Source organism: Hyaena hyaena, unplaced genomic scaffold, assembly GCF_003009895.1.
Source record: "Hyaena hyaena isolate Hyena2069 unplaced genomic scaffold, ASM300989v1 scaffold_754, whole genome shotgun sequence".
Lineage (NCBI taxonomy): Eukaryota > Metazoa > Chordata > Mammalia > Carnivora > Hyaenidae > Hyaena > Hyaena hyaena.
Genome location: NW_024081381.1, coordinates 723,915 through 741,083, shown reverse-complemented (window position 1 = coordinate 741,083; position 17,169 = coordinate 723,915). Strand labels below are relative to the sequence as shown.

Here is a 17,169-nt window from a genome sequence, read left to right as displayed (position 1 = left end):
ACCAGGAACTCCACAGACTTTATTTGGATTTGATGTTTTTCCATGATTTTTTTTTTTTCTGTTCTAGGATCCAAGTAAGGAAACTCCATTTGTTATCGCTTCCTGTGTAGCAAGTTACCAGGATCTGGGTGGCTAAAAACAATGCACCTTCTTTATCTCCAGGCTGTTAGCTGGGTCCTCTACTCCAGTGGCTCCTGCAAGGGTACAGTCGAGGAAAGTGTTGGGCATGATCCGGTTCTCTGTAGCCCGTTGAACCGAGGGCCTCAGTTCCTTGCCAGCTGTCAGCAAGCCCTGTGCTCCTTCCTTTCCTTCCATGAGGCAGCTCACAGCGTGGCAGTTTGCTTTTTCAAAGCCAGCAAGAGAGCCAACTAGCAACATGGAAGTTACAGTGTCTTGTCATCTAATCACAGGAAGTGACACCTCAAAGGCGAGGCATTCTGTTGATTTGAATCAAGTTACTCAAAGGGAGGGAATTACAAAAGACCAGGAATATCTGTAGGCAGGGATCCCTAAAGAACCACCTTAGCAGGTCCCTACCACAGATACCATGCTGCATTTAGCCATCACGTCTTGGTCTTGGTTTCCTCCGGCAGTTTCTCAGTCTGTCCACTGAGAAGGCCTAGACGCTACACATGAGCGTCTTTCTTACCCAGATCTTGGTTTCTAAATGTCGTTCTCCAGTAAAAGGAACCAGGATCGTTGGAGAAATGGCTGGTTTTAAAGGCCAGGGTAGGGAAATACAAGGTGATCCTGGAGCATCATACAGTCCCAAAAAGTAAGGAGGTCGCCCCCCCCCGCAAATGGGAACATGTCATAAGAATAGAAGAACTGACCTGAAAGCTTACAATGGCCAAAGCTGGAACAACTTGAGCACCAAAAAAATAATGATAGTATTGGTTTATAGTGCGCCCAAATTAAATGTCAGTGATTCCGTAGTTATATAAATAAGTGATATGGTTGAATGAATAAATTCTGGAGACTGGACAACTCTTACATACATAAGAATTCCAAATTATAGGAGTGCCTGGGTGGTGCAGTTGGTTAAGCCAACCAACTCTTGATTTTGGCTTAGGTTGTGATCTCATAGTTCATGGGATTGAGCCCTACATCGGGCTCTGTGCTGACAGTGTGGAGCATGCTTGGGATTATTTCTCTCCCTCTCTCTCTCTGCACCCCCCCAACTCTGTCTCTCAAAATAAATAAACATTTAAAAAAAGAATTCCAAATAATAGAGAAGGAATAAGGAAAATAGAAAATTACCATTAAAATACCAGTCATAATTGCTGCAGACATGATCCCCTAAATGCTAAAATTAGTGGACAAAACTTGAAGGTGAACAAAAAGAAATGTGTCAAGTATAATTGAATTTAAAAATTATGGGGAGCCTGGGTGGCTCAGTCAGTTAAGCATCCCACTATGGCTCAGGTCACGATCTCGCAGTTCGTGTGTTTGAGCCCTGCATTGGGCTCTGTGCTGACAGCTCAGAACCCGAAGCCTGCTTCAGATTCTGTGTCTCCTTTCTCTGTCTCTGTCTCTGTCTCTCTCATAAAAAACATTTAAAACATTTTCTGTTAAGTAAAACTTAAAAAGAAAACTTTAAGGTGAACACCATAGTTGCACAGCCTTAAAGTATCACCTCCAAAACACTTATTCAATATTTGATCCCCCACTGCCAGGAGTTGGACCTTAATTCCTTTCCTCTTGCATACGAGCTGGACTCAGTCACTTGCACCTAATGACAAGAGTATGGAAAGTGAAAAAAAGTAACTTAACCAAGGAAAAACCTGGCAGACGCCACCTTAACCAAGAGATGAGTTAACATCATCAGTTATGTGACACATTGCTGTCATGTACCCCCTGATATGATGCAGTGAGAAGGACATTTCACTTTCTTTGTATTCTTCCTCAAAACACCATAACCTCTGTGTAATCATGAGAAAAGAGCAGAGAAATCCAAATCGGGGGCGATTCTGTACAATATTTTACCCATAGTCTTCAAGTGTCAAGATCACATAAGACAAGGAAAGACTGGTTGTCTATTTGAGCAAACAGCCATTTTTGTCTCCATCTGTCAGTCCTGGTTTTCTTTCTTTTTGGGGGGGAGCCCCGAGACCAAAGTTGGTATCATCCTACAGATAGGCTTATCAAGGCTCTCTGGTGTCCTCTGCTCCACTGGATGGAAGGTGATGGCCAAGAGAAGTGAAGCTTGCAGTGAGCTTGGACTGTATTCTTTCCACCTGGGTCATTTTCAGGACTTGTCTGAAGGGAAGTAGAGCCTAGAGAGAGAATAGCAATATAGCTGAGCTGGGGAGGAACAGACGAGATAGCAGAGCTGCTGGGATTTCACTCTACTAGAGAGAAAGGAGGTTTTAGAGGCGGACTTCCAGAAATCACCAGAGGCGTTGCTGTAGGTTTGTGGCCAAATGCTAGGCTGTGCAGGCTTCTGTTGAGAAACTGGGAGGCCAAGCAGAGATTAGTCCTCGTATTCCATGAGCTGAATGGATGCTTGCACAGTTCTGGGAGATACAGGACTTTTGACCAGCCTGAGTGGAGAGTCTTCATCCAATACCTCAATGAGAAACAAACACCCCGGAAAGGCCATGCCTTAAGAGTAGGCCATTTCAGCCAGCCCCAGCAAGAAGAGTAAGAGTTACATTAGACCCTCTCTAAAATATCCTTTACAGAAATGCTGATGCATAGGGGCACATGGACCCCAATGTTCATAGCAGCACTCTCCACAATAGCTAAAACATGGAAAGAGCCTAAGTGTCCATCAACAGATGAATGTATCAAGAAGATGTGGTTTATCTATACCATGGAATACTACATGGCAATGAGAAGGAATGAAATCTGGCCATGTGTAGCCACATGGATGGACCTTGAGAGTGTTATGCTGAGCGAAATAAGTCAGGTAGAGAAGGACAAATATCATATGTTTGCACGTATAGGAGGATTAGGAGGAACTTGACAGAGGACCAAGGGGGAGAAGAAGGGCGGAAATGGTGGGGGAAAGGGAGAGAGGCAAACCATGAGAGACTCTTGAATGCTGACAAACACTGAGGACTGATGGATGTGGGGGGGAGGAGGGATGGGCATGGAGGAGGACACTTATGGGGATGAGCACTGAGTGTTATGTGGAAACTAATTTGACAATAAACTATTTGTAAAATAAAATAAAAATAAAATAAAATATCCTTAAAACCTGTCTCAAGAGGATCAAACTGGATCTCCCGACTGAATCAGTCAGTAGAGCACGCAACTTTTTTTTTTAATGTTTATTTATTTTTGAGACAGAGAGAGAGACAGAGCATGAGCAGGGGAGGGGCAGAGAGAGAGACACAGAATCTGAAGCAGGCTCCAGGGTCTGAGCTGTCAGCACAGAGCCCAATGCGGAGCTCGAACCCACGAACTGCGAGATCATGACCTGAGCCGAAGTCGGACGCTTAACCGACTGAGACAGCCAGGCGCCCCGAGCACGCAACTCTTGATCTCAGGGTCCCAAGTTTGAGCCCCACATTGGGCACAGAGTTTACTTAGAAAGAAAGGAGGATCAAGCTAAATTGTAGACTTTACAGTGTAAGCAGATATAACACACAACACCACGAAGGACAGGATTTGGGAAATGAAACTATTCTGTTGCAAGGTTTTTGCATCTTATGTGAAATGGTACACTGTTAACTTTCATTTGCATCATAAGGATGCATTTTGTTATCACCAAGGTCACCTCTAAAGAAAATAATGAAAACAGGCACAGGTGAAAAGCCAGTAAAAGAATAACAATTGAGGGGTGCCTGGGTGGCTCAGTCGGTTGAGCATCCAGCTCTTAATTTTGGCTCTGGTCATGATCCCAGGGTCGTAGGATGGAGCTCTGTGTCAGGCTCATGCTGAGTGTGGAGACTGCTTGAGATTCTCCCTCTCTCTCCCTGTGCCCCTCTCCCCTGCTTCCACACACTCTCTTTCTAAAATTAGAAAAATAAAAGAATAACACTTGAATATTAAAATACATTTTGTTAACTCAAAAGAGGGTAGGAAAGGAGGGACAGAGGATCAAAACCCAGAAGGAACAGATAGAAAACATATGATAGAGCTTAATCTGACCATATCAATAACTCCATAGAGTGTAAATGGACTAAAAACCCACTTTAAAGGCAAGGATTTCAAGACCAGAAAAATACAAAACAGACCCAACTATAGCTAGGATTAAGATAAGGCAAGTGAGTGGCGCCTGGGTGGCTCAGTCGGTTTAGCGTCCAACTTCCACTCAGGTCATGATCTCATGGTTTGTAGGTTTGAGCCCTGCGTCGGGCTCAGAACCTGGAGCCTGCTTCTGATTCTGTGTCTCCCTCTCTCTCTGACCCTCCCCTGCTCACGCTGTCTGTCGCTCTTTCTCTCAAAAAAATAAAACATAAAAAAAAAAAAAGATAAGGCAAGTGAGGCACTTGCCTTGGGTGCAAAATTTAAAGGGATGTCAAAAACCTCAGCAATCAAGATAAAAAACGTTTTGTTTTTAAAATTTTAATTCCAGTATAGGTAACATAGGGATAACTAACATTTTACTGCAATATTGAAAAAAGGTAAAAATTCAAAGCAATCCATGATGTACACAATATCAAAATTTTACATCAAGATAGGATTTCAGGGGGCACCTGGGTGGCTCAGTCGGTTAAGCATCCAACTCTTGATTTTGGCTCAGGTTATGATCTCACAATTTGTGAGTTCATGCCTCCCCCCACCCCACCACTGGGTTTCCTTCTGGCAGTGAGGGACTTGCTTGGGATTCTCTCTCTGCCCCTCCCTCTCCTCTCTCAAAATAAATAAATAAACTTAAAAAAGGGACAGGATTTCACCCTGCACTTGCACTACCTCAAGAATCATGTAACATGGGTGGGATCAGGCTTAATGACATACAAAAAAAAATCTCTGAAAAACTGGTGGTTGCCAGAGGGGAAGGGTTGTGAGGAATGGACAAAATAGCCAAAGGATATTAAGAGTAGAAACTTCTTATAAAATAAGTCACAGGGATGAAAAGCATAGCATAGGTAATATGATCAATAATATTATAATAACATGTGGTGGGGGTGCCTGGCTGGTTCAGTCTGTGGAGCATCTGACTCTTGATCTCAGGGTTCTGAGTTCGAGCTCCGCTTTGGGTTCTCTGCTGTGAGCACAGAGCTCACTTTGGATCCTCAATCCCTCTTCTTTGCACCCCCATTCACTCTCTCTCTCAAAAATAAATAAACGTTAAAAAAACAGTGACAGTTTGCTTTGTTTTCATTAAATTCTTTTATAAAAAATTACTGTTCAATACTTGTTTCTCACCAGATTTTTCTGAAAATCTGGTACATAGTTTTCTGCTGTTTATAATGGTTGATTTTTGTGTTTTTGGTATAAATTTTTATGCACACCAATCCTATAGTAAATATTATAATTTATAGGATCTTAATATATATTAAGCAATTAATACACATACTTACTGTAAATATTGTGTTAGTAAGAATATATTTTAAATCAACACTAAAAATGTTCAAACACAAATATAGTATGTAAAAATCCAAGTGGTACAATGTTCAGGAAAAGAGAAAAATAAAATGAATTAAAATTACAAAAAGTAGTTATAATTTTTGCTATAAAACTGAATATTTCAGATACTGAAAATGACTATTTATTTATTTATTTATTTATTTAGAAAATGACGTTTTAATTTTAAATTTTTCCGGCTTTATTTAGGTATAATTAACTTATTATACTGTGTTTTTAAGGCATACAACATGATTATTTCATGTATGTATATATTGTGAAATGATTTGTGAATTGAACTAGCAGATGGGATATTCTTTTTTAAAAAATATGTATTTATTTAAGGAATCTCTACACCCAACATGGGGCTCAAACTCAAGACCCCAAGATGAAGAATCATACACTCTTCCGACTATGCCAGCCAGGTGCCCACAGATGGGATATTATGTCTGCCTTAAAAACATTAAAAACATGTATAGATATTTGATGGGCACCAAGATTAAATGTAATCAAGGCATTTTGCTCACAAATAAAAAATGTTCATTATAAAAATATATACTATGAAATGATAAAATACATTGTTTTGAAATCAAAAGCATCTTGGTAAAAACAGATGACAAATGTGTCTGGGACTTATTTGTGCAGGGTGATACTTTGAGCCAAGTGGTAAAAGTCTGTAAAACTCTGCAGTCAAAAAAAAAACCTGACTATGGAAAAAGCTACAAGCTTAATAGAAGGCTCATTCCTCTGCTTTCAACAAATAAGAGAACGTAACTTTGAGATTTTGCTGAATGTACAACATTAGTACAAGATACGAATACACTTGGGGCGCCTGGCTGGTTCAGTTTGAGCCCCATGTTGAGTGTAGAGATTACTTTAAAAATCTTTTTAAGGGGTGCTTGGGTGGTTCAGTTGGTTAAGCGTCTGACTTTGGCTCAGGTCATGATCTCACGGTTCATCGGTTCAAGCCCCACGTTGGGCTCTGTGCTGACAGCTAGCTCAGAGCCTGGAACCTGCTTCAGATTCTGTGTCTCCCTCTCTCTCTGACCCTCCCCTGCTCACACTGTCTCTCTCTCTCAGAAATAAATAAAACATTTTTAAAAATCTTTTTAAATATTTTTTTTAATTTATTTCTAGGAGAGAGAGAGACAGCGTGAGCAGGGGAGGGTCAGAGAGAGAGTCACAGACTGAAACAGGCTCCAAGGCTCTGAGCTTGCAGTCAACACACAGCCCGACGCGGGGCTCGAACCCACGAACCGCGAGATCATGACCTAAGCGAAAGTCGGACGCTTAACCGACTAAGCCATCCAGGCGCCCCTTAAAAATCTTTTTAAAAAAGTATGGGGGGCGCCTGGCTAGCTCATTCGGTTGAGCACCCAACTTTTGATTTTGGCTGAGGTCATGATCTCATGGTTTGTGGGATTAAGCCCTGAGTCAGGCTCTGTACTGAAAACACAGAGCCTGCTTGGGATTCTCTCTCTCCCTCTCTCTATGCCCCTCCCCCATGCTTTCTTTCTCTCCCTCACTCTCTCTCTCCTTCAGAATAAATAAATAAACATTAAAAAAGATATGAATATACTTATCAAATTTCAAAATAAACTAAAAAGGATAGTACAGAAATTGCAAGTGTGAAAAAAAAGAAATTGCAAATGTATGAATCACTGTTTGAGAATATCACTTATTTTGGGAAGAGTGCGTATCAAACAGAAATTAACAAGATCATAGATGCTCTGATTTCACATTTTAAATGGTAATTGGAAAAATTAGTGTCTTCAGATTTTTTATTTTATCCAGAGATTAAGTTATTTTCTTCAAATACATCTGATTCACAAAAGTCAGCCATTGACTAGATCTTAAATATTTTTTAAATGTTTATTTAGTTTTGAGAGAGAGAGAGAGACAGAGCATGAGCAGGAGAGGGGCAGAGAGAAGGAGACAGAATGGGGAGCAGGCTCTGGCCTCTGAGCTGTCAGCACAGAGCCTGACTCAGGCTTGAACTCAAGAACCGCAAGATCATGACCTGAGCCAAAGTTGAATGCTCAACCAACCCAGCCACTCAGGTGCTGCAGCTCTTAAATATTTTGATCTAGGGGCACCTGGGTGGCTCAGTCAGTTGAGCTTCCGACTTTGGCTCAGGTCATGATCTCACGGTTCGTGGGTTCGAGCCCTGCGTCGGCTCTGTCTTGACATCTCAGAGCCTGGAGCCTGCTTCAGATTCTCTATCTCCCTCTCTCTCTTACCCTCCCCTGCTCACGCTGTCTCTCTCAGAAATAAATACAAAATTAAAAAAAATATTTTGATCCAAGTCCTGCAGAAATTTATCCAAAATAGTTTGAAGCAGCATGCAGTATCAGTAATGTGTGCTATAAATTCAGCATTACATTCAGATCTTCTAGAACTGATTTACTAATTTTGCTTATACAAATCTGGAATCTTATCCAAATTTGGAAACGGCTTTGATAATTTTTTTCAGGTCACATGATTTTTTAAGTTTATTTATTTATTTTGAGAGTGAGAGAGAGCAAGAGAGAGAGAGCGCATGACTGAGCGAGGGGCAGAGAGAGAGGAAGAGAGAAAATCCCAAGCAGGCTCCACAGAGCCTGACAGGGGTTTGATCTCACGAACTGTGAGATCATGACATGAGCTGAAATCAACAGTTGGGCCCTTAACCAGCTGAGCCATTCAGGTGCCTAAGGTCTAATGATCAATTATTTTTTTTTATTGAAGTATAATTAACATACAGTGCTATATTATTTGTTTCAGGTGTACAATATAATGATTCTACACTTCTATACATTACTCAGCACTCCTGATGAGAGTTGTACTCTTAATCTCTTCTATCTATTTCACCCATGCCCCCACTCACCTCCTTTCCAGCAACCACCAATTTTTTCTCTTTAAGAGTCTGGGGGATTTTTTGTCTTTGTTTGTTTCTTTGTTTGTTTTGTAAATTCCACATATGAGTGAGCATATGGTACTTGTCTTTCTCTGACTGAATAATTTCACTTAGCACTATACGCTCTAGGTCTATCCATGTTGTTGCAAATGGCAAAATCTAAATATTATTTATGGCTGAGTAATATTCCATTATATCACCTGTTCTTTTTTACTTTTTATTTCTAAAAATTTGGGGGGCACTTGGGTGGCTCTGTTGGTTAAGCATCTGAGTTTGTCTCAGGTCATGATCTTATGGTTTATGGGTTCAAGCCCTTCATCAGGCTTTCTGCTGTCAGCACAGAGCCTACTTCGGATCCTCTGTCTCCCTCTCTCTGCCCTTCCCCCATGCTCTCTCTCTCTCAAAAATAAATAAACATTAAATTTTTTTTTTTAATTGGAGGCATCTGCATGGCTTGGTCAGTCAAGTGTCTGACTCTTGATTTCAGCTTCAGTCATGGTCTCACAGTTTATGAGATTAAGCCTGCATCTGGCTCAGCGCTGACAGCACAAAGCCTGCTTGGGATTCTCTCTCTCCCTCTCTCTCTGCCCATATCCCACTCTCAAAATAAATAATCTTTAAAAAAAAGTTTAAAAACATTTTTTAAATTAAGTAATCTCTATGCCCAATGTGGGGCATAACCCCACAACTCACAACCCTGATATCAAGAACCACATGCTCTACCAACTGAGTCAGCCAGGCACCCATATACCACTTCTTCTTTATCCATTCATCTATCGATGGACACTTGGGTTGCTTCCATATCTTGGCTATTGTAAATAATGCTGCAATAAACGTAGGGGTGCATGTATCTTTTCGAATTAGTGTTTAAATTTTCTTTGGGTAAATACACAGTAGTGGAATTAATGAATCATATGGTAACTCTATTTTTAATTTTTTGAGGAACTTCCATACTGTTTTCCACAGTTTACATTCCACTTACAGTGCACAATTCTCCACATTCTTGCTATTGCAATTGTTAGTTCTTGTTTTTTGGTTCTAGCTTTTCTGATTGGTGGGAGTTGACATCTCATTGTGGTTTTTACTTGCATTTCCCTGATTATTAGTGATGTTGAGCATCTTTTTATGTTTCTGTTGGGCATCTATCTGTGTGTCTTCATTGGAAAAATGTCTATTCAAGTCCTCTGCCCATTTTTTTAACGTAAGGTCTAAATTTATTTTTTTAAATAGTTTATTGTCAAGTGGTTTCCATATGACACCCAGTGCTCATCCCCACAAGTGCCCTCTCCCACGCCCATCACCCCCCTTCCCCTCTCCCCCACCCCCATCAGCCCTCACTTTGTTCTCAGCATTCAAGAGTCTCTCATGGTTTGCCTCCCTCCCTCTCCCCAACTATTTTTCCCCTTCTTCTCCCTCATGGTCCTCGGTTAGCTTCCTCTTAATCCTCCTATACGTGCAAACATATGGTATCTGTCCTCTGCCTGACTTATTTCACTCGGCATAACACCCTCTAGTTCCATCCATGTTGCTACAAATGGCCAGATTTCATTCTTTCTCATTGCCATGTAGGATTCCATTGTATAAATACACCACATCTCCTTGATCCATTCATCAGTTGATGGACATTTAGGTTCTTTCCATGTTTTGGCTATGGTTGAGAGTGCTGCTATGAACATTGGGGTCCATGTGCCCCTATGCATCAGCACTCGTGTATCCCTTGGGTAAATTCCTAGCAGTGCTACTGCTGGGTCATAGGGGAGTTCTATTTTTTTTTTAAGTTTTATTTATTTCCGAGAGAGAGAAACAGTGTGAGCAGGGGAGGGTCAGAGAGAGAGAGAGAGAGAGAGAGAGATACAGAATCTGAAACAGGCTCCAGGCTCTGAGCTAGCTGTCAGCACAGACCCTGACGTGGGACTCAAACCCACGAACCACGAGATCATGACCTGAGCTGAAGTTGGACACTTAACCGACTGAGCCACCCAGGTGCCCCAGGGAGTTCCAGTGTTAATTTTTTGAGGAACTTCCATACTGTTTTCCAAAGGGGCTGCACCAGCTTACATTCCCACCAACAGTGTAGGAGGGTTCCCTTTTCTCCACATCCTCTCCAGCATCTAGAGTCTCCTGATTTGTTCATTTTAGCCACTCTGTCCAGCGTGAGATGGTATCTCAGTGTGGTTTTGATTTGTATTTCCCTGATGAGGAGGGACGCTGAGCATCGTTTCATGTGTCTGTTGGCCATCTGGATGTCCTCTTTGGAGAAGTGTCTGTTCATGTCTTCCACCCATTTCTTCACTGAATTGTTTTTTGGGTGTGGAGTTTGCTGAGTTCCTTATAGATTTTGGATACTAGCCCTTTATCTGACATGTCATTTGCAACTATCTTTTCCCATTTCTTTGGTTGCCTATTAGTTTTATTGATTGTTTCCTTTGTTTTGCAGAAGCTTTTTATCTTGATGAGGTCCCAGTAGTTCATTTTTGCTCTTGATTCCCTTTCTCTGCCCATTTTTAATTGGATTATTTGTTTTTTAGGTGTTGAGTTGTAGAAGTTTTTTCTATAGTTTGAAGATTAACCCCTTATTGTATATATCATTTTCAAAACACCTTCTCTCATTCAATTGGTTGTCTTTTTGTTTTGCTGATGGTTTCCTTTGCTGTTCAAAAGCTTTTTATTTTGGTGTGGTCCCAATAGTTTGCTTTCTTTTTTCCCTTGCCAAAAGAGCCATATCTAGAAAAATATTTCTATGGCTACTGTCAAAGAAATTACTGCCTATGTTTTCTGCTAGAATTTTTAAAGTTTCAGGTCTTATATTTAGGTCTTTAATCTACTTTGACATTATTTTTTGTATGGTGTAAGAAAGTGGTCCAGTTTAATTCTTTTGCATGTAGCTGTCTGGTTTTCCCAACACCATTTCCTCCCCTCCCCATTTTTTAAAGATTTCATTTCTTTAAATGTTTTTTTTAAAATTTATTTCTAGGAGAGAGAGAGAGGGAGAGAGAGAGAGAGACAGTGTGAGCAGGGGAGGGTCAGAGAGAGAGGGAGTCACAGACTGAAACAGGCTCCAGGCTCTGAGCTGGCAGTCAGCACAGAGCCCGACGCGGGGCTCAAACCCACGAACCGCGAGATCATGACCTAAGCGAAAGTCGGACGCTTAACCGACTAAGCCACCCAGGCGCCCCTAAAGATTTCATTTTTAAATAATCTCTACACACAACATGAGGTTCAAATTTATAACCCTAAGATAAAGAGTCACATGCTCCACTGAGCAAACCAGTCAAGAACCCCAACCAACACAATTTCTTAAAGAGACTATCTTTTCTCATTTTGTGTATTCTTTTTTTTAAAAATATTTCTTAATGTTTATTGATTTTTTTAGAGAGAAAGACAGAATTGAGCTGAGGAGGGGAAGAGAGAGGGAGACACAGAATCCGAAGCAGACTCCAGGCTTTGAGCTGTCAGCACAGAACCCAACGCAGGGCTCAAACCCACGAACCTTGAGCTCATGACCTGAGACAAAATTGTACACTCAAATGACTGAGCCACTCAGGCGCCCCATCCCCATTATATATTCTTGCCTCTTTTGTTGTAGATTAATTGACCATATAAGTATGGGTTTCTTTCTGGGCTCTCTATTCTGTCCTATTGATCTATGTGTCTATTTTTACTGTTTTGATTACTACAGGTTTTTAGTAATCTGAGATTATGATACCTCCAGTTTTGTTATTCTTTCTCAAGATTGCTTTGTCTATTCGGGATCTTTAGTGATTTCCTATATGGGATTGAGAATATTTTAACAATAGTCATCACAGCGGTGTTGTGCAAAGTAAGTTTCTGGAAGCTGAAGTTGATATATTTCAGATTGTTATGTGGTCAAAAGAAATTGTAAAACATGGCAATTCTCTCAACTGAAAACAGGATAAGCAAAGAAGTACATTTTAAAAATATTACTGGTGAACTTGCTTCTATGAAAGCAAGGAAATCAAAATTATAATAATTCTATTTTTGGTATAAATAAAGTATTCACACTTAAAATAATGTGCATTTTAATATATCTACTCTCCATTTGTCATTTTTTCTCACAACTTTAATGTTCTAGAGCAAATTTAACAATTAAAAATTACATTATGGGGCGCCTGGGTGGCTCAGGCGGTCGAGCGTCCTTCTCTTGGTTTCAGCTCAGGTCATGATTTCACGGTTCATGAGATCGAGCCTTGGGTCACACTCTACACTGATATCTCTCTTGCAGGCACAACATAAGCAAACATTTTAAAAAGTTTTAAAAAATGACATTAAAAGAGCACCTGGGTGGCTAGGTCAGTTGAGGGTATTATTTTGGCTCAGATCATGATCTCATGGTCCGTGATTTCGAGTCCCGTGTCGGGCTCTGTGCTGACACCTCAGAGCCTGGATCTTGCTTCTGATTCTGTATCTCTCTTTCTCTCTCTCGGCTCCTCCACTGATTATGCTCTGTCTCTCTCTCTCTCAAAAATATATAACAATTTTAAATAAATTAACCTTTAAAAATTACATTAAAAATGTATAGGAGCACACAGTTTTCCTTCTGCCTCAGGCTCCAATATGGTTTGGCACGGCACTCCACCCAACTATATGCTGTCTACAGGAGAAACCCATTACATAAAAAGACACAGATAGTTTGACATTTAATACACAGAAAAATGTATACCACAGAAACATTAAACTTGAGCAAGCTGGAACTGCTGTATTAATAACAGACAAAATACATTGTAAGACTATGAGTATTACCAGAGATGGAGACATTTCATAATGATAGACGTGTGAATTCATTAGGAAGACATTATATTATGTTAATATCATAAATATGTAAGAAACCTACTAACAGAATCTCAAAATGCATTGCACAACACAAACAGAAAGAGAGAAATACACAAATCTACAATCATGATCAGAGATTTTAACATCCCTGTTTAGTAGTAGATAGGATTACATTAGGAAAACAGGAAGGAGATTTCCACTTCCAACCAAGACAGACTAATGCAGACCAAATTCACCTTCCTGCCTAAAACAAAAATCTAGAGAAAATATATGAAACAACAAGCAAATCTCAAGATATTGGACATCAAGCAACAAAGGAAAGTGATCTCTGAGAGATGGGGAATAAACAAGGCGAGACTTATGATGACTCAGCTTACTTTGCCTGAAACAAAGAGAGGCCAACTCAGGCAAAACCTGGAAATCTATGGGCACCTGGCTGGCTCAGTTGGTAGAGCATGCAACTCTTGATTTCAGAGTCGTGAGTTTGAGCCTCACAATGGAGTAGAGGTAGAGTTTACTTATTTTGTTAAATATTCTATATCTATATAATATTTTTAAAGACAGAGAGCACGAGCTGGGGAGGGGCAGAGGGAGAGAGAAAGAATCTCAGGCAGGCTCCGTGCTCAGCACAGAGTCCGATGTGGGGCTCTATCCCATGACCCTGGGATCATGACCTGAGCTGATATCAAGAGTCAGATTGGTCAATGGACATAACCACCCAGGCATCCCTAGAGTTTACTTAATAAGAAAACGTTTTGTTAAAAACAAAAAAAGAAAGAAAGAAACCCTATATGTCTGCCTGTTTTGAGGAGACAAATCTGAGAGTCTGGTGGAAACCAAGGCAGAGTTAGCAGGTCAGAGTATCAGAGTATGAGAGGGAATCACCCAGAAGCAATTCCAAAGACTGCCAGGGGGTTTCCACTGGTATTGAGTGTTAATCAGCACAGGCTTGTGAGGAAACTACACAAAGCCAGGGAAAAATACACGAAAAGATTAAAAAGAACAATACCTGGAATTCACACAGAGCAGGAAATAATACCTTTTCCCAAAAGCCAGAGAGGAAAACCTCATACTTGATGGATTCTTGGGTAGAATACTAAGAAGGGTCTGGCCTTGGCAATGGGGACAATCAACCCAAGTCTGAACACTGCTCTGGTCTAACAAAGTTTAAAAGCTGTACCTAAAAGTAACAAAATGTTTCCAAGTAACATAATCACATCCCCAGGTAAAACTCAAGAATAGTTAGAGGAAGACAGAAATATCCAGTACTCAACAAGATAAAAGTCACAACATCTGGCATTGAATACAAAATTACCAGGTATGCCAAAAAAAAAAAAAAAAAAAAGGAATATACAATACATAATGAAGAGAAAACTCAGTAGAAACAGACCCAGAAGTGACACAGACGAGAGAATTAGTAGACAAGGACATTAAATGAGTTATTGTGACTATATTTCATACCTTCAAGAAGCTAGAGGAAAGATTAGACATGTTAAGTAGAAATGTAGAGGGGCACTTGGCTAGCTCAGCCAGTGAAGCAAGCAACTCTTGATCTCAGCGTTGTGAGTTCAAGCCCCATGTTGGGTGTAGAGAGTACTTAAAAATAAATTCTTAAAAAAAATCACAATGAAATGTGGAATATATATAAAAGACCCAAGTTGAATTTCTAGAACTGAAAACAATATATGATTTTAAAAGTACACTGGGGGCACCACAGTTGCTCAGTCAGTTGAGTGTCTGACTTTGGCTCAGGTCATGATCTCACGGTTTGTGGGTTTGAGCCCCGCGTTGGGCTCTGTGCTGACAGCTAGCTCAGAGCCTGGAGCCTGCTTCGGATTCTGTGTCTCCCTCTCTCTCTGACCCTCTCCTGCTCACGATGTCTCTCTCTCTCTCAAAAATAAATAAAAAAAAACACATTAAAAACAAATTAAAAATAAATAAATAAAGTACACTGGATGGCGGCAGTGCCTGGGTGGCTCAGTTGATTGCATACCTGCTTCTTGGTTTTAACTAAGGTCATGATCTAACAGTTTTTGAGTTCAAGCTCCAAATCAGGTTCTGTGGTGACAGCGGAGCCTGCTTGAGATTCTCTCTGTCTCTCTTTCTGCCCCTCCCTCATGCTCTCTCTTTCTCTCAAAATAAATAAATAAGTAATTTGAAAAAGACTATTTATAATACCTGGAAAACTAAAATTAATCCAAATGTCTATCAGCTGATGAATGGATAAACAAAATATGGTATGCCCATACAATGGGATATTATTCAGCAATAAAAAGGAATGAAGTCCTGATACATGCTATAATAGATAAATCTTGAAACATTATGTCTAGTGAATGAAGGCAGTCACAAAAGACTACATGTTGTGTGAGTCCATTTATCTGACATAGCAAATCTATAGAAATAGAAAGTAGATTAGTCTTTGCCTAGAATTGGAGGGGAATGGTGAGCAGTTGCTAATGGGTAAAGAATTTCTTTCTGAGGTGATGAAAATGTTCTAAAATTGTGCTGATGATTGAACAACTTTATGAGTATCCTTAAAAAAATCAATGAATCATATACTTTAAATAGGCGAATTGTCTGGGATGTGAATTACATCTCAATAAAGTGGTTAAAAAAGAATAACATTTAAAGAAGAGTTCGAGAGCTCAGCGATACAATCAAACTGAACAATATCCGTATCATAGGAATCCCAGAAGAGGCAGAGAGAGGGAAAGGTGCTGAAGGAGTCCTGGAACAAATTATAGCAGAGAACTTACCCAACGTGGGGAGGGAAGTAGATGTTGAAATTCAAGAGGCACAGAGAACTCCCTTCAGACATAACTTGAATAGATCTTCTGCACGACTATCATAGTGAAACTGGAAAAATATAAGGACAAAGAGAGAATTTTGAAAGCAGCTAGGGAGAAAAGGGCCCTAACATACAAAGGGAAACCTATCAGAGTGGTGACAGACCTATCTACTGAAACTTGGCAGGCCAGAAAGGAATGGCAGGAGATCTTCAATGTGATGAACAGAAAAAATAGGCAGCCAAGAATCCTCTATCCAGCAAGCCTGTCATTCAGAATAGAAGGAGAGATAAAAATCTTCCCAAAGAAACAAAAATTGAAAGAATTTGTCACCACTAAACTAGCCCTACAAGAAATCTGAGGGGGATTCTATGAGGGAAACGTTGGAAGGAACGCAAGGTACCAGAGACACCACCACAAGCATGAATCCCACAAAGGGCATGATGACTCTAAACCCATATTTTTCAATAATCACACTGAATGTAAAAGGACTAAGTGCCCCAATCAAGAGACATAGGGTAGCAGAATGAAAAAAAAATCCATCTATTTGCTGTCTATAAGAAACTCATTTTAGACTGGAAGATACCTTCAGATTGAAAGTAAGGGGTTGGAGAAATATCTATCATGCTTCTGGAAGTAAAAAAAAAAAAAGCTGGAGGAGCTATGCTTATATCAGACAAACTGGACTTCAAAGTAAAGACAGTAACAAGGGATGAAGGAGGGCATTATATAATAATTACAGGGTCTATCCATCAGGAAGAGCTAAAATTATAAATGTCTATGCACCAAATATGGGAGCACCTAAGTACATAAAACAATTAATCACAAACAGAAACACTCTTATCGATAAGAACGTGCTAATAGCAGGGGACTTCAAACATGAAAACAAAAAGGGGCACCTGGCCAGCCCCATCAGAGGAGGGTGTGACTCTTGATCTCGAGGTCATGAGTTGGACCTCCATAATGGCTATGGAGATCACCTAAAAATAAATAAACTAAAAAAGGATTAAAACAAAACTTGAAAAGTCGTTAGCGTATAATTCTGATGATAAAGAGTTCAAAATAAGAGCTACCTAAATATGGAAGTGAGAAAAAGGAAAATTTGAAGGAATTCACCACCAGAAGATCTGCAGTAAGATGTTAAAGGAAGTCTTGCAGACAGAAACAAAAAGATACCAT

At 40.1% G+C, this 17,169-nt stretch overlaps 1 long non-coding RNA gene across 2 annotated transcripts in view; it reads right to left on the bottom strand.

The window, feature by feature from the left end:
- Nucleotides 1-46: 46 nt before the first annotated feature.
- Nucleotides 47-17,169, bottom strand: part of LOC120221007 — a 43,152-nt gene continuing 26,029 nt past the window's right edge. Inside the window, exon 4 of one of the 2 annotated variants that reach the window (XR_005525708.1) lies at nt 47-194. This is a non-coding gene — a long non-coding RNA (uncharacterized LOC120221007). Of the gene's footprint in view, nt 195-1,742; nt 2,277-17,169 lie in introns of those variants that run through there. The other variant, XR_005525709.1, reaches the window with a different exon arrangement.